This window comes from Ambystoma mexicanum, chromosome 14 (assembly GCF_040938575.1).
Source record: "Ambystoma mexicanum isolate Mex_15411 chromosome 14, UKY_AmexF1_1, whole genome shotgun sequence".
NCBI lineage: Eukaryota > Metazoa > Chordata > Amphibia > Caudata > Ambystomatidae > Ambystoma > Ambystoma mexicanum.
Window position 1 is genome coordinate 217034603 of NC_090940.1, and position 17000 is coordinate 217051602.

The 17000-nt window shown below is 47.4% G+C and overlaps 1 protein-coding gene across 1 annotated transcript in view; it reads right to left on the reverse strand.

The window, feature by feature from the left end:
* Nucleotides 1-17000, reverse strand: part of SOS2 (SOS Ras/Rho guanine nucleotide exchange factor 2) — a 1344468-nt gene that overhangs the window by 1001038 nt on the left and 326430 nt on the right. The gene's annotated exons all lie outside the window — the stretch shown is intronic.

Sequence of the window (17000 nt, forward strand, 5' to 3'; positions counted from 1 at the left end):
AAGAAGTTACAGTTGGTAAGTAACTTGTTCTTCGAATGGATTGTGTCCTCCCACGTATTCCTCATATTATGATAGACTCCCATAGCAGTGGTATTTTTGGAGGTGGGAGTACTAGAAATTTTAATTATGGACTGAATGAAGGACAGCTTTTGCAAATAGTCCTCCTTGGTATGAAGTAGTCCCAGCAGTAATGCTTTACAAAAGGTGTGCCTCTGAAGGGCTGTGGAAGTTGCTATTCCTCTGGTTGAATGAGCCCTTAATCCATCTAGAGGCTCTTTCCCAGCTAGTTTATAGCATTCAGAGATTGCTAGAATTATCCATCTGGTTAGAGTTTGTTTAGATACTGCAAGGACCAATTTGTGCCCAGTATATCCAACGAATAGTTGGTCACATTGTCTGAGATTTGCCAATCTGGAAATATAGAAACTGAGAGCCCTTTTTGGGTCCAGTCTATGTAACCTCTCCTCTTCCTTACTAGCGTGAGGTGGAGAATAAAACGAAGGTAAGACAATCTCTTTGTTACAGATGAAAATAAGACACTATTTTAGGCAAGAAAGATGGCTTGACTTTTAAAATAACCTTGTCCCTATGGAAAACGGTGTGTGAGGAGGCTTACAAGACAGTGCCTGCAACTCACTTACCCTGCGGACTGATGTGATAGCCACTAACAGAATTGTTTTCAGAATGAGCAGTCTTAATGGACAAGAATGTAAAGGTTCAAAAGGAGCACACATGAGAAATGTTAAGACTAGATTTAAATCCCAGATGGGCACCTGAAAAGGTGTTGGAGGGTATACATTTGTCAACCCTTTCAAGAATTGAATAACTAAAAGGCATTTTAATACAGGACACCTCTTTTTCCGAGGAGCGCTTAAAGACGGATAGCGCTGCCAAGTAACCCTTTATCGTTACAATTTGGTGCCCCAAATTGGCTGAGTGTAAGAGAAAAAGAATGTACTGTTGTAGTATTACAAAGAAATGAATCCACATTCTTATCCCTGCACCAATTACTGAACTTGTTCCAACGACACTGATACAGGGATTTTGTTGCTGGCCTTCTGGCCGAAAGCAAAATCTCCCTTACGTCATCTGGGAGGTCCCAATCCTTATATTTTAGCCTCTCAGAAACCATGCATGAAGGACGAGTGTCTTGACCTCTGGATGGAGAACCCAACCTTCCTCTTGCGAGAGACGATCCTCTCTTTGTGGAAGACGCATTGGAGGGCAGATGGACATGTCCAGAAGGTCAGGGTACCACTTCCTCCTGGCCCAATCCGGGGCAATTAGGATCATGGTTTTCCTGAACTTTCTCAACCTTCCGATCACGTGAGGAATCACGGGGACTGGAGGAAACGCGTAAAGAAGTGGAAATACCCAGTCCACTACCAACGCGTCCCCTAGAGCTCCTCTTGGGGGAAATTCCCTTGAGCAATACAGTTCGCACTTCCGGTTGGCCCCGGTCACAAACAGGTCCACTTGAGGGGTTCCCCAAAGGGCGAAGATCTTTTGAAGGACTTGCAGAGCTAGCTCCCATTCGTGGGAGACTGTGCTCTGCCTGCTCAGAGCGTCTGCCGCCGTGTTTAGCACTCCGGCGAGGTGATCTGCCGATAGAGCGATTCCTTCTTGCATTGCCCAGAACCAGAGCTGCATTGCCTCTCTGCACAGTGGAAGTGATTCTACGCCTCCACTTTTGTTGAGGTAGTACATGGCCACTGTGTTGTCCGTCATTATCAGAACATTATTTCCCTGTACAGAGGGCAGAAAAGCCTTCAGCACTAGTCTGATTGCTCTTAGCTCCAAAAGGTTGATGTGGAGTTTGGACTCCGATGGAGACCAAAGACTGCTGATTGTCAGATCGTTGGTGTGGGCTCCCCACCCCGTAAGTGAGGCGTCCGTCACTACCGTCATCTCCCGCCATGGTTGCCAAAAAGGTTCCCCCTTGAGGATATTCTCCTTGCAAGCCCACCATAGGAGATCTTGAGCCACTTTGGTCGTGACTTGTAGAAGATCTGACATCTCCCCTGAAAACTGCGACCATTGAGTCCTGAGGGCCCACTGAAGGGATCTCAGCCTCAATCTGGCCTCTGGCACCAGAAAAATGCAGGATGCCACGAGGCCTAGCAACCTTAGAAAGTCGAATGCCGGTAGATGTTGGACATTTTGAAATTTCATTACCATCTGCAGAATGTGGTGAGCTCTCTCCTCTGGAAGCAAGGCTTTCCCTGAGGAAGTGTCCAGGATCGCTCCAATAAATTGGAGTTTTTGGCTTGGAATCATTTGTGACTTCTTGTAATTGAGGGAGAAGCCCAGGGTGTGTAAGAAGTGGCAGGTCAAGGCCAGATGTTCCTGGGCTCGATCGGATGAACTCGCCCTGATTAGCCAATCGTCCAGATAAGGGTAGACGTGAATCCCCTTCTTCTGATACTCGCTGCCACTACCGCCATCAGATTGGTGAAAACCCTCGGGCGGAGGTTAGCCCAAATGGTAGAACCCAAAACTGATAATGAGAACCACCAATTGCGAACCTCAGGTACTTTTTGTGCTCGAGATGGATTGGCACATGAAAGTAAGCATCCTGTAGGTCCAATGAAACCAGCCAGCCCTGAAGCTGAAGAGCCTGAAGGATCTGAGACAGGGTCACCATCTTGAACTTGTCCTTCCTGAGGAACTTGTTCAAGCTTCTCAAGTCCAAGATGGGTCTCAATCCTGCATCCTTTTTGGGGGTTGAGAAAATAGGGGGAGTATCAGCCCTTATTCCTCTCCACTACAATTTTTACAGAGTTGGCTCCCGGTGGGTGATCTTGAGGTCTTTGATGAAAAGGAAGACAGTAACCATGGGTCACTATCTCTAGTGCCCAGGTATCGGACGTAATACCCCACCATTCGTCCAGACACAGAGTGATTCTGCCTCCCTTTGTGGGTTAAGACCTCAAAGTGGGTTTGCAGCGGATGCAGCAGTGGCTGAGGAGGTAATAGCCGCTGCTGTGGCTGATCTAGCACCTCTCCCTTTTCCACCACAAAAAGGTTTTCTCTGTTGGCCTCTGTGACTAGCCTGCCCCCTCCCTTTTCCAAAAGAGGAATAAAAGCAAAAGGGGCGACTCTTCCAGGAAGATGAGCCTACGTAAGAGTGTTATTGAGGTTGCCTTATAGCAGCGCCAAGTGTTTTTGCTGCCGCTTTCGAGGTCTGCAGCTTCTCCAGGCTCTCGACTGCCTTGCTGCCAAACAACCTCAAGCCGAAAAAAGGCCATATTAAGTAATCTAGACTGCACATCAGGTGCAAAACCAGATTTACTTAGCCATGTGAATCTGCGCAAGACCGTGCTAGATGCCATGGTCCTGCTTATACTATCTGCAGTGTCCAATCCTGACTGAAGGCATTCCTCCATAACCTCTTTACCATCCTTCACTCGAGCCAGGAAACCATCCCGTTTCTCACCTTCCAGGATGCGTTCAGCCGCTGATGACATGCAGTCCCACAGGGTATAAGTATAACTTGCTAATGTGCAAGTGACATTAGTCGATTTCAGGGCCATGCTGTCCTGAAGAAAAAGTTTTCCGGGCCCAAGCATCAACTTTATCGTCCTTGTCTGGTGGTATTGATGGGTAATCTGATTGCCTAGTGGAGGTTGCAGCTTAAACCACTAGACTTTCAGGAGATGGATGTTTGGATAAATATTCTAGATCTGATCAAGCTGGCCTAGATTTTGGAACCAGTATCTTATTTACTGCTGCAATTGAATCAGGATTATTCCAATTTATCATTACCCTTTTTTGCAGTGCTTTGTAAAATGGAAGAACAGGATCTTTTAAAGGACCCTCACTCAGGAGGTCAGTCATGTCATCCTAGTCTTAATCCGGGAAAGCTGCTTTCCAACCCATAAAATCAATGACCCTTCCCATAAGATTCCTATAACTGGGATCCGCATGATCCGTAGGATCTGGCCTTTCAAAATCCACTTCAGGTGAAGTGTCTAAGCCACTGGCATTTGTAGACAGTCAAAGGAATGTTATCTTAGACTGTGGGTCCATCAGGAACCTCTCTGGCTCCAAATCTAACTCCAGCTGGAGTGGCAGCCACTTCAGCGGAATGTTCCTCATATACAGATGACATGCATTAAGAAAATTCCTGTCTAGGTTGAGGGTTGAAAGTCTTTTCAGGCATTAACAGTGGAAGATGCCGAGGTATAGACAATGGCATCAACTTGGGTCTTGGTATCAAAGAAGGCCTTGATAAAGGCGTTGAAGGCGTCGATAGGGTAGATGCTGGCTTCGACTGTGTCGAAGGAGGCTTCGATGTGGTCGAAAAAGGCTTTGATACCGCTAAAGGTGTCAACGTCATTTTCGTCACTGGTCTCGCCGTTATGCTCGTCGACAGTGTCGAGTCGAGTCTTGGTTTCGACTTCGATGTCGATTCCTCTAGCCCCGATTTATGCACTGGGGGCTTAGACTTAATGCGAGGCGTCGGGGAACTTTCTCTTGAAGACACTCTTGACTCTTTTTCAACCCTTGCGTGTTTAGATCTTGATTTTCCTCTGTCACTTTTAGAGCGAGTAGGGGCACGATCACCATGCAGCAACTTTGAGGGGGTCTGGGCCGCTTTCTCGAATATCTTAAGCATCGAAGCCCTGTAGGCCTCCCATTTTTTGGGGGCATCGTGCTTAGACAGGTAAGTTACTCTCCTCTCAGAAGAGGACAAGGAGGAAGAAGACCTAAGATGTCGCTTTTTTGACTTTTTCGTCGAGGACGAGGAAGATTTCCTCGAACAGCTTTCTGATCTCGACCTCCTCGACTCGTGATGAGATTTTTTACCAGATTCATCTGAATCCTTTTGTCTTTTCGAAGATTTATATTTCTGCTCCCCCACCGCCAGCTTACCTCTGCATTCATTAAGAGCCTTATTTGACATGGCCTGACAGGACCCGTACTAATCAACCCGATGGTCTGGGCTGAGGCACCAGAGGCAAGTCCGATGGGGGTCAGTTATAGACATCTTCCTGCCATACTTCAGACATTTTTTGAACCCAGTCTTGGGCGTGGAGGGAGTTGAAGAAGAGGACATTGACGAAGAAATTCTTGATGCGCCGTTCATTCACGAAGCAGATGCATCGGAAAAACGGAACTGAGGTAACGGGCGCTGCTCGAGACCTTTATACATCGGATGACGTCCGACGGCTGCCCTCGAGGGACTTCGACTCCGTGGTCTCGAACACTGGGATACGATTATCCTAAGATGAGGAATACGTGGGAGGACACAAACCATTCAAAGTCATCAGCTGCATCTTTTTCTTCAATTCTAAGGTACTGTAAAAAGTCTGAGAGAACTTAACTCTTACTGTAGAGTGCTTACAACTTCTACAATTCACAAGTCTAATCAGCTTGTGGCCCTACATTTGATTTTTCTTTTCATCAAAGACTCCTAAGAACTTGTGCAAAGACTTTTCCATTTACTTGCCAGAAGTGCTTCATCCTATGCCCATTGACTTTGGCTTAGCCTATTGAATTGTATTACTCTTCTTGGAGGATCCAAAAGTATTTGCCTGCTTAAGAAGATTTGTGGTCTCTTGTTGTTCTAATAACCTTTTCCTTTTGCCAACTTCTAAGAGTATTCTAAATGCCAACAGTAAGATATTAATGTCCCCAGCACCCTAGTTATTGAAGCCATCTGTGGGTGTAGGTTGTGTCTTTGGGCCATCCCAAAAGGGTCTTTACTGATTTAGAAACTAACAGTGTACAGTATTGAAGTGTCTTTGTGTGTTACTATTATGTTGCCCCCTTCTGAAGAAAGCTTATTCTAACTGACGAATAAATTAATAATTGTTTATGCAAGAAACCTAGAGTGTAAGAGTTTATTTGAATACCTGTAACTGTAAATCTCTGTGTAACTCCACTACAGCTCACACTGACCCCTCTTGAGATAAGCCTTGCTGCTCAACACGCTAGCAAAACTGTGTAGTACAAGTTTATACCAAAGGTTGGTTTTCCTACCCCTGTGGTCGGAGTTGTGTGTAGTGGTCCCAGAGGGTACTGCATACAAACTTTTCCTAACACTGGTGGTAGGCAGTGAGGATATATTGTAGAGTTGTTACATTGAGAGTTTGCTTTACTTTGGTTCAACTAAAAACCTTCACAAGGCTAAACTCCACTAGAAAAGCAATTGTAACATGCCATATATGGATAACTTCAGGCAGGAAGCCCTGGTCATACTAACAGTAGAACAACTGAAAGAAATGTGTAAAATCAGGAATCTCCCTGTTAAAGGAAATAAAAATTAACTAATTACAAGAATGTTGAATAATCAAAGTCTGGGTAGTGGGCCCCAGGAAATGTGAAAATGATAATGAGGATGATAATTCAGAGTCTAACACCCGGGTAACGAGCATTTGCACCAAGCTTTCTGCGAACGGACCAGCTTGGTACAGATTCCTCCTGCGGACCAATTACAGAAAGGGGCTCTGGCTCCTATGCCAACCACATGACACGACCGCCAGCTTCATGGGATCCTTGGTCTCGGCGCACTCTGCTGCACGGTCCTGCTCCCACAAACATACCCCTCCTGCTTCTTGTCTTCACCTGCAGCTGCAAATCTCTTTTGTGGTTGGGCTGGTCTCCTTTTATACATCTGCAGCCCTTTGACAGGCTGCAGGTGTGGGATTTCATATCAGCCTTGCCTGGCCACAATGAACTGGACATGCCTGACCTTTATCTCCCTGCAAGCATCTTCTTCGTCCCAGTACCAGAGTGGTAAAAGTGTGTGGTGTTCATCGCTCTAACACGTGTATCGGAGGCAGCGGTACCCCTCTGTTGCCGTGTGGCTTGAGGCTCGACGCTGGTCTAGGTCCTTTCCTCTAATCTGTCAGCTCCGTAATGGTGTGTTCACAGCCTTTAGGTGCTGCAGAGTTTCTCTGTGTCCCAGCGGTGTGGTGCAGAGCCAGTTGCTGGTCTCATCAGCTGCCTTTCAATCGTTTCGGGGGCAGGGACGACTGGTGAAGCTGGGTACTCTGGCTTCTGGCATTCAGACTGAGAATGCATGAAAGCTCCGCTCAGAGTGGAATCCGGAGCGTGGAGCCTGCCCCGTCGATGCGGTAAGCGCTTGTTTCTCCCGCTGTGGAGCTTGCTGTAACAGCCCTCCCCTGAGGAGGTGTGAGGTGCTGTCTACATATCCAGATGTTTGACCTTGTTTGTTACTCTCCCAGTATTCCTATTCTGTCCTTGTACCACCCTTTCCACGCTCAGGGTTTCTGGCTGACATTATGGCAGTCAGAAAGAAAAGTGGACCTGGTGGACAAGCACCCAAGAATAAGGAGTTTAAATACCTTAACCCCAGGCCGCATGTTAAGGTGACCATAATATTGGTGGAAACGGGTGCTGCAAGCTCTGCGGGCCTCGTGTCCTCCATCTACACTTCTGCTACTTATATTCGCGACGGTCCCTCAAAGGCCTTGGCCTCGATCCCTGAAGTGCTCCCCTCTTTTGAAGGGCTGGGGAAAACACAGGTTGGCACAGGGACCATCTGCGGTGACCTGTCGAGGCGCCATTAGGGAGGGTTAGACCCAACCTCTCTCCATCAGAGTCTGTGGCCCCCAGCTCAATGGTCATATCTCATGGCTAATATTGCCAAAGAGTTAACTCTATGCACTAGTCCTTTCGATATGGACCTATTGGTGGACGCACTGAACAAATGGATGGATGATTTTCGCCCACCCAGAGTTAACACCGCCTCACAAACAGATGGGCCCAGTAGCTCAATTACTGTGGCGCAGTCATCTAAACTGGACATGGCTTGCCTAGCCAACATTCAAAGTGAGGTGTCAGATCAAGCCTCACAAACCGATCCTTGTAGCAGTGGACCTATGGGGCCCACTAGGTGTACAATGGAGCCTAAGGAAAAGGCAGAACCTTCCAATATGGATTCCACAGGCAATTTGCAGGAGACATATACCTCCTCTTCGGCACTTGGCCCAAAACTCTGTCAAAATACGCTGAAACTACCCATAGCAGGAAAGGCCATTTCCAAGAAGGAACATTTGCATCATTTGCATCGCCGAAAGCTGCAAATGCCTAAAATTGAGGATACAAGTACACTTGATTTTATTATGGACCATTGAAATTTTGTCATTACCAATATTCGCAGAGTTGAAGGTCCGGAGCCCAGAGAAGCCCTGCGTTACAAGGTTCTGGCCTGGCTTTGACAGAGAACAGGGCCGGATTCTTCGCAGATTGGACTTAAAAGACTGGTGCTCGCAACCCAACAGTGACTGTGTCCTAGTGGGCTGTGGGGCCAGTTCCCTACCTGCTTATCTAAGACTGTGCAAGTACTTTCCCAGAGGGTCATCAAACTGTAACGCGATTCTCTGATGCATCTCATTTAAAGGAATCTCTCACCATCTCGCTCACGCTTTTTAGGCTTTAAATGATGTCTTCCCTTGGCCTCTGCATCATAACTGTGTTGTTGCCATGGTTGCCCTCCCTAGCTGTTGATATATCCCTGCCGATGGCCTCTATGTTTTTTGTTTGTTAAATGTAAAGTGATTTAACTGTGATGGTTGATTAATTGTGTTTGTAGGTCTGTTACGCGCCCTGATGCCTACAGGTTTCCTGCGCGTTATCAGTATATAAATACAAATAAAAAACAGTCTCTTCTTCATCTCAGTACCGTCAATAGAAAAGGGGGAATACTCTGGGACGCGTTAGGAGTGTGTTGGGGTCTGGAAATAAGGGTGCCGGTAGCAACATATCGGCACCCGTTCCGGATCTACACACTCCAACTCTGCGGGTGGGGGCCGTTACGGCCAGCAGATCTGACCGCCAGGCGCAACGGCTTCCGCCCGCAGAGTTGTCATGGAAGCACCGGCACCATTAAGAACGGTGCCAGTGATTCCGTGAATCCATTCCCATGGAGTCCTAAGGGACTCCATGTGAATGGGGCAATAACAAATCTGCCGCCTGACTTCTCGCTCCGCCGGGACTTCTAATGTCCCAGTGGCACTGGGAAGTCAGGCGGTGGATTCGGTGTTACGAGGGCGGCGGCAACCCACCAGTAGGTTACCACCGTCCTTGTAATGAAGCCTTCAGTCTCACCCTTGAATTTTCTTTACCCTTTTTCTAGTGCTCGTAGACTGGTGTGTCACCTGGTTTAGTGGGACAGGGATATCAGTACCCCATGAATGCATCTGGAATTGAGTGCTTTCCTGTGTCTCACCTGTGGACGCCTCATTCCCAGTGGGTGTTATGGCATGAAGTATGGCCGCTGTGGTTCCTTTAGCTTAGAAGCGATTTCTGCATACATATATATCGGAATGTCCAGCCCAGAATCATTCCTGCCATCATTCAGCACCCTGTGTGCTATTGCCTACTGTGCTCCAACAGCCGTACTTCAGGCCATAACCATTCAACATACAATATCTCACCCGGAACAGTGATTACAAACATTCGGGAACATTCAACATTTTCTATATATTTTCTATATCAGTGAAAAATTGACTAGGACCATTGTTCAAAGACCAATTGCGAATGTTAAACCTTGATAAGGACCCCGAATGGTCGAAACACCTGTTGCCTCGGACACATCAGAGTTATTTATTGTACATTTTATATCAATGATTTGGGTAGAAGATTGATAATTATATTTTTCTGTATTTTTGTACCGAGTACTTGACAGTTATACACTAAAGATGAACATCAGATAATTACATTCTATGTGGTCAAATCGTATATTTAAGACATTTCTTATAATCACAGGCGCTGCAATTGGAATTTCCTGGTTTCCACTTAGTCTGAGTTTCTGCAATTGTGCAGTTACCTTCATAGACAAAATGAAAAATGCAATCGGTAATGAGGGAGGGTATTGTGATCCTGAGGAGCCTAGCGAGAATAAAAGGAGTTCCAGTATTGGCCAGGAAGTCTGGGCATTCGGAAATGTTTTGCTCCATCCCAGACCTGGTCATAGAGTCTGCTGCGATCCACTCTGGCTGGGGGACACAGTGTGACAATCTCTCCAAGGTGTGTGTGTGTGGGAGGGGTGGAGGGGGGGTTGTTGGGTGTAGGATGGAAAGGGAATATCGACGGCTTGGAGCTCTGGTAGGGTCCTTTGCAATCAGGGACCTTAGCTGCAATGCATGCTGCTACATGCATTTTGCTGATGATGGAAAACCTCTCTGCTGTCTGTTATATCAACAATTTGAAGGTATGAGGGTCGAGACTCCTGGCAAAGGACTTCTGGCTTTATTGCCTGCAGTGTTTAATCTTGGAGGTTATGGAATACCGGTCTGGTCTCTTCCTGGCAGCAGACTTGAACTCCAGGTAACTCAGCAAATGGAAGCTGGTGTCTCACATTTTTGCAAGGTTCCTTTCAGCATGCAGTCCTGTTCAACAAACCCATTCATGTGGCAGCTCAATGCCCAGCTGCCATGATTTTGCAGCTACAGACCCGCCCCTTCACCAAAATGGCCTACACATTTCTTAAACCTTGGGGACTGGAAAGTGATTACATTTTCCCCCCGCTTCATGATGTTTGAAATGTTCTCATGAACGCGAGGTCGGAGAAAGTGTTCCTCTGGCTGATAACGTCTCGGTGGGCAGCACAAGCCTAGGAGCTCATTCTTCTGAAACATTCTTCTGATTTTCCAATCCTACTTCCCCAGACCCAGAAGTAGGATTGGGAAATCTGAAGACAGTCAGAAGAATGAGATAGCGGGCTTGTGTTGTCCACTGAGACAAATATGGCGGGATATTTGACTCCCTAGTTCTGGATAGCTCCCTGTCCCTCGTGGCATGGACATTTTTGGGCCATGTCCTAGAGTCTTACGGCTTCAGCTGCTGCCACAGGAGGAAATCTTGGGCTCATTCCACTTCCAGGAGTTACTAAGTGTCCTGGTCCACGTGTTATAGCTGAAGTGTGGAAAGGGATTACAATCCTGTTTCAGCTCCAATAGTGTTGTTTGCAAACTTCCTGGCTTCCAGGGAGGGTGAAGGCAAAGCCTTTTGTATGACTGGATTTTACAGGTTGGACATATTAGTGGGGCACACTCAGGTGGGTGGCAGGCAGATGGGGCAACACCCCCTTGCGTGCCACCTTCTCTGTGGGATGACATTCCTCATAGCCATGGAGCCCTAATACACTTCCCTAAGGGACAGTTACATGTGTCTGCACCTCCTGAGAGCTGGGATGATAATGCTATGCAGAGACTCAAGGCTCGGTCATTCAAAATGGCCAGGTCTTCTCTCATCTCCTGCAAGTGTCTTGGATGTGAATCTGTGAACATTTCCCAGAGGGTTTAATTCTTTGAGGGCATCTGTTCTGTTATTCCCAAATGTACAAATACAGGCCTTAGGTCATGGTTTGCCCATCCTCCCAACGCTTCCTCACTCATGGATTGCTGAAACAGTACGAGAACTTTACAGAGACCCACAGGTCAGCAGATGCTAAGGAGCTTCTTCTGGCACTGAAATGTAGTTTGTGGCCAGAATCTGCCCTTAGCCTGGCAAGGTGGATCCTGCAGTCATGCTGCAGGCCAGTATTGACATATCAGCCTTTGGTGTTAGTTCATCAAGGGGTGACATGGCATCCGAAGCTTATTGCCAGGGTGCCAGTGTTAGGCAAGATTGTGTGCAGTACCCTTTGGGAGACTAGAGCAACCATGACCTCCTGGAAATAGGAACCCAACCTTTGGTATAGGTCTGTACTTAACAGGTTGGTAGTGTGGCTGAGCAGCCAGGCCTATCTCAAGAGGGGTCAATGTGAGCAGTACGGTTTCTACACAGATATTCACAGTGACAAGTGTTCAAACAAACTCTTACACTCAAGGTATCTTTATTAAACAATTATTAATTTAACAGTCAGGGAGCAATATATAAGCAACATACAAATACACTTCAAAATACACACAGCAAGTACCCATTTGGGATGGCACACAGATGGTTCCTACACCCTAAGGTGACTTAAATAACTAGGACACTGTGGACATTAATAGATCACTGTTACACTTGGAGCAATACTGAGTTGGTGTCAAAGAAAAGGGTTAGGAATAAAAACAAAAGTTACACAAATATTCTGAAGCAGTTAAGTACTTTCAATCCTCCAATGCAAAATAAATTAACCCTTTACTGGAAGAGAGGTCTAACAAAGTCAGAGGTAAGAAGAGTATTTCAGTGAGCCAGGTCAGCCAATTTTACTTGAGCAAAAGTCTAGGTGAACTGAAGCACTTCTTGGAGGCAAGTAAAAGTCTTCCACAATGTTTTAGAAGTCTTTGTAGAAATAAAGAATCACAGAAGGGCCATAAACTGGGACGCTTGTGAAAGGCAAAGCTGCAAGCAACTCCGAAAAAGCAACCAAGACAAGTCTCAACTGAGAACAAGCAAGAGTTAAGTCCCCTTAGTGTTACAGTACCTTTGGTTAGAAGAAATGGTTTCAGCTTGCTTCTGTTCCTGTACAGCTCTGCAGATCCTATTCCTGCGCCTCAGTTGTGGGGACAAGAGGGAGGACGTCTGGGAACTCCTGCACTGCAATGGAAAGGTCAGCGGCAGCAATGGGCAAACACTTTAATTCAGCTGTACTTCGCTCCTCACATCTATAGCAAATAGCAACACTGCAGTTCTTGGATACCACTTCAGCCTTTCCTCGTATCTGGGGTCCAGCACTCTGTTGAGATGGCTCAGGCTTCGTCAGTCCTGCTTCAAGGGAGTGAAGGATCTTCCTGAGGCTCGGGTCGCAAGTTAAAGACACTCACTCGATTCTGGTGTTCCTCTCCCTGGCACTTCGGTTCCCGCAGCAGCAATGGAAGTACAGCCAGCTCCAAGAGGTTTTCCAGATGAGCTTGTCTTGGGGTCGATTGGTCCCTCCAACCCAAGGGGAGAAGTCGTCCTTTGCAGGTCTTCTCTAGTTGAATTCGGAGCTTCAGCACAGCAGCAGGGCTTCACCAGGCAAACCAACGGTCCAGGAGTTGCAGCAGGCGTCTCTTCAAAGTTCTTCAGATTCCTTCGTCCAGTGGTCGACTATGCCTTCCAAGTCAAAATCCTCGCCTTTTATGCAGGTTTCTCCCATTAATTCCAGCCTAGCCGTCAATCACACAGCAAGGTGGCTGTCCTCCAAGGCCAATCACCTTTTGGTGAATTCCTGTAAGCAAGGGGATTAAGCACACAGAGTTTTGGACACCCCCTTACTTCCTGCCCCTGCCATACATGCTGGAGCCAGAGGCGGGCTTCACTAGTGAATCCCGCCAAAGGCAAAACGAACAAACGGACCAAACATGGTTTGGCGCGCAGAGTAAATCTCAAGAAGGACCTTTCCAACAAGAAATGGCGAAAAAAGAAGACCGGGCCATTTTGACAAAATGGACATCCATGGGTGTCTTACTGCAGCTGCAATTGCAGCCCGTGGTAAAAACACACAATGGTAGTAAAAAGTAAACCAGTGCCACCAGCCATTAATTGTAGAAAGGGTAACAAACATGTTACATGAGAAACTAGACAAAGGGGATACTAAGTAACCCCTCAAGCACCATATTGTAGGATAGTGTGCGTTGGGTCTAGAAAGTTAGAAAATGTAAGTTTGTTTATGTTTATTGAATTTACTGGAGAAAAGAAAGGGTCCCAGCACGAAACTGTGAGAGACGCCATAGTTCAGGGGGAGGCTGGAGGAGGAGCGGCTAAAGGATCGATTAGAGAGGAAGAGGTGAGCCAGGAGAGAACAGAGTCTTTGAAGCCGAAGGAGGACAGAGTGCTAAGAAGTAAGGGATGATCTACGGTATCAAAAGCTGCAGAAAGATCAAGGAGGATGAGAATTGAAGATTGCTTAGCGTAGCGAGCAGTGAGGAGAGAGTTGAGGACATAGGTGAGGGCAGTCTCAGTGGAGTGTTTAGGGCGGAAACCAGATTGAGAGGTGGGGAGGAGGGATTGGGATGAGACGAAAGCAGAAAGTTGAGAGTAGGCAATGCGTTCGAGGAGCTTAGAAATAAAGGGGAGAAGGGAGATTGGCCGGACGTTGGAAGCAAGAAGAGGGTTAGCAGAAGGTTTCTTCAGGATAGGGATTATGGTAGCATGTTTGAAAGCTGAAGGAAAGGTGGCGGAGGATAGACAGATGTTGAAGAAGGTGGTTAGGTAGGGAATAAGGAGGGGGTACATTTTGGGGATGAGGGAAGTGTGGATGGTGTCAGAGGGGGCAGCAGTAGGGTGAGTTTTTGTCAGGAGGTGGGAGACACATGTAGGGGTGATAGGAGAAAAGGTGGACAAGTTGGCAGAGCTGGGGGAGGGAGGAGGGGGAGAGGGAAGAAGAGGAGAGGATTTTGGATGAGAAGAAGTTAGCGAAGTCAGAGGGAGAGAGGGGAAGAGTTCGTGGAAGGGTCTGAAGTGGGAGGGGAGAGAAACCGAGAGAGGGTCTGGAAGATACGGCGAGGATGAGAGGCCTGTGAGTGGAGGAGGCTAGAGTAGTAGGAGCGTTTGGCAGATGAGAGGCAAGAGTCAGAGAAAGTGATATGAGAAATAAGAGGATTGATTAGTCAGAGAAGGGGATTTGATCCAGCATCGTTCGAGGTGTCAGACGAGGCGGCGCATGGACAGAAGGTGTGAAGAGAGCCAGGGTTGGAAGGGTTTGTGAGAAGGGAGCGAGAGGATAGAGTTGGTCAAGACTGGAGGTTATAGAGAAGGACAGTGAGGAGAGGGCGTCATCTGCTGAGAGGGAGGCAAAATCAGAGAGGGGGGGAGGGAGGAAGAGCATGAGTCGTGGAAGGGAGTAGGGTTAAAGTTGCGGAGGTTGCGACGAGAGAAGGAGGGAGAGTAGGGAGAGGTGGGGGAAGATAAGGGGAGAGGAGTGAGGGAGAAGAAGAGCAAGGTGTGATCTGAGAGATAGTTGGGAAGAGACTAGACAGGGGAGGAAGAGTAAGAAGAGAGAAAGATGAGATTGAGTGTGGAGTTAGAGGAGTGGGTAGGGCGGGCAGGAAGGGGAGAGAGGAGGTAGGAGTCAAATAATGAAAGAAGAGGAGAAGAATGAGATGTGGATGAGAGAGGGAGGTTGAAGTCAATTTCACTAAGTAAAGTCAATTTCACTTCACTGCTCTTGGAAACAGTAGTTTTACCAAGAGAAGGTATTTACACTTTTGGGAAATCCAAGAGACTTCCCTGTGCCACTGTACTTAAGGTGCTGTGTGTCACAATGTAAACATGATGCCTATGGAGTTTGTCAGACTCCAAAGTCAAAAGAAACACAGAGTCCAAATCACAGAAAAATACATGAGAGAGTGGGAAAAAGGTCTCGCTCTCTCCAGGTTATAAATTAAAAGTCCTAAAGAGCTGGGGGTCTCCAAGGTAGAATGGAATAAGCACATTTCTGAAAATTCTCTAACAGCCAGGATGAAGGATACTGTAAAGTCACCGGAATTCATTTTATGACAATTGAGGATTTATTAAAGTTACTCATCGTAGTGACTAGAGTACCCATAGTCCATAGTCCCTGGTTCCTCCATTCTTGTGGATCTCCCCCCAACACGGGTACGGTTTCAGAACCTTTGGGAGTGAAAAATGTAGCTTCCTCTTTAAATTTAGTATAGCGCGCAGGGGCGCAGCCTCTAGCGTGGGAACGCCCCGCCGACGACACACCCTCTGGCACCTCACCTCAGTCCCCTTTGAACACATTGTACACTTAGATACCCATCTACGCTTATTACCTATTAGCCATTAGAAAAACTAGCAGGGGAAGGTGGGTGGGAAGTATGGAGGAAAGAGGACTATGGGCTAAGAGTACGATAGTCACTACGGAGAGTAACTTTAATTATTCATATGTCCAATCCACTTTCCTTCATACTTGTGGGCGATTCCATCGAACAAGAACATATGGTGGAGCTGCGATAACCTGCATCATATCTAGGACATAGCAAAGAGGTTCTTCCGAACTGCCGGACCAAACTGCATTGCGCCTGGAGCTGGTGTCCAGTGATTAGTGCTTACAGAATGCAGACTGAGTAGCCCAAGTAGCCGCCTTGCTGATGACATCCAAAGAAGCATGTTACTGAAACGTGACGGCCGTGGCCTTGGCTCTGACCGCATGGGCATGAATCCCCTCAGAAACAGGTCTGCCCATGGCCGTGTACGCCTCCGAAATGGACTGAACCATCCAACGAGCGATTGAAGACTTGGAAGCCTGAGATCCGGGGGAGGAGCCCCAAAAGTCAAGAACAATGCCTCAGACTTTCTGTAGGATTTCATTCGAGATAAAACTTGAGGACCCTGTTGACGTCCAAGGAATGCAGGGCCCCCTCTGACTCAGACTGCAGGTCAGAGAAGCACACCGGCAGACAGATTTCTTGATTCAGATGAAAAGGGAGAGACCACCTTGGGCAACAAGTCTGGGTGAGTGCACAAGATGACCTTGTTGTGAAACGTGGTGAAGGCTCGCACTAAGGCCACATCTGCAACTCACTAACTCTGCGCGCAGAGGTGAAAGCCACCAGTAAAACTGTCCTTAGTGTCACCAAGCAGATGCCCACAGAGGCCATCGGTTCAAAGGGCGTGAAACTCCCACCTCAAGTTCCCAGACCGGGTGCAGCATATACACCAGCGAAAAAAGCCTAGACAACCCCTTAATGTGGGCCTCAACCACTCGGTTGGCTGCAGAAAACATGCTCAGGGGAATTCTTGTAAGCCCCAATGGCCGCCAAATAAGTGCAGTAAGAATCCACCTTAACTCCAGAATGAGCCAGGTGTGCTGGAAAAGCCAGTGCGTCGGCCAGAGGACAGGTGACAGATCCAGACCCTTGTTACAAGCACAATGTAAGAACCTTGCCCATTTACTCTTGTACTGGACCAAGTTGAGGGCCTGTAGAATGAAGCCCCAGTTGTCATCTGCAAATTGAGCATGTTGAAGCCCTAGCAGATCTGAAAAACCAGAGTTTCAAAGGCCAGTGGGGGGCAATCAGGATGAGGCTGCAACCCACTGAAGCCCGAAACTTGCAGAGGGTCAGTTGGAGCAGAGGGATGCGCGGTAACTGGAAGGCATCTCCCAGAGACCCCCA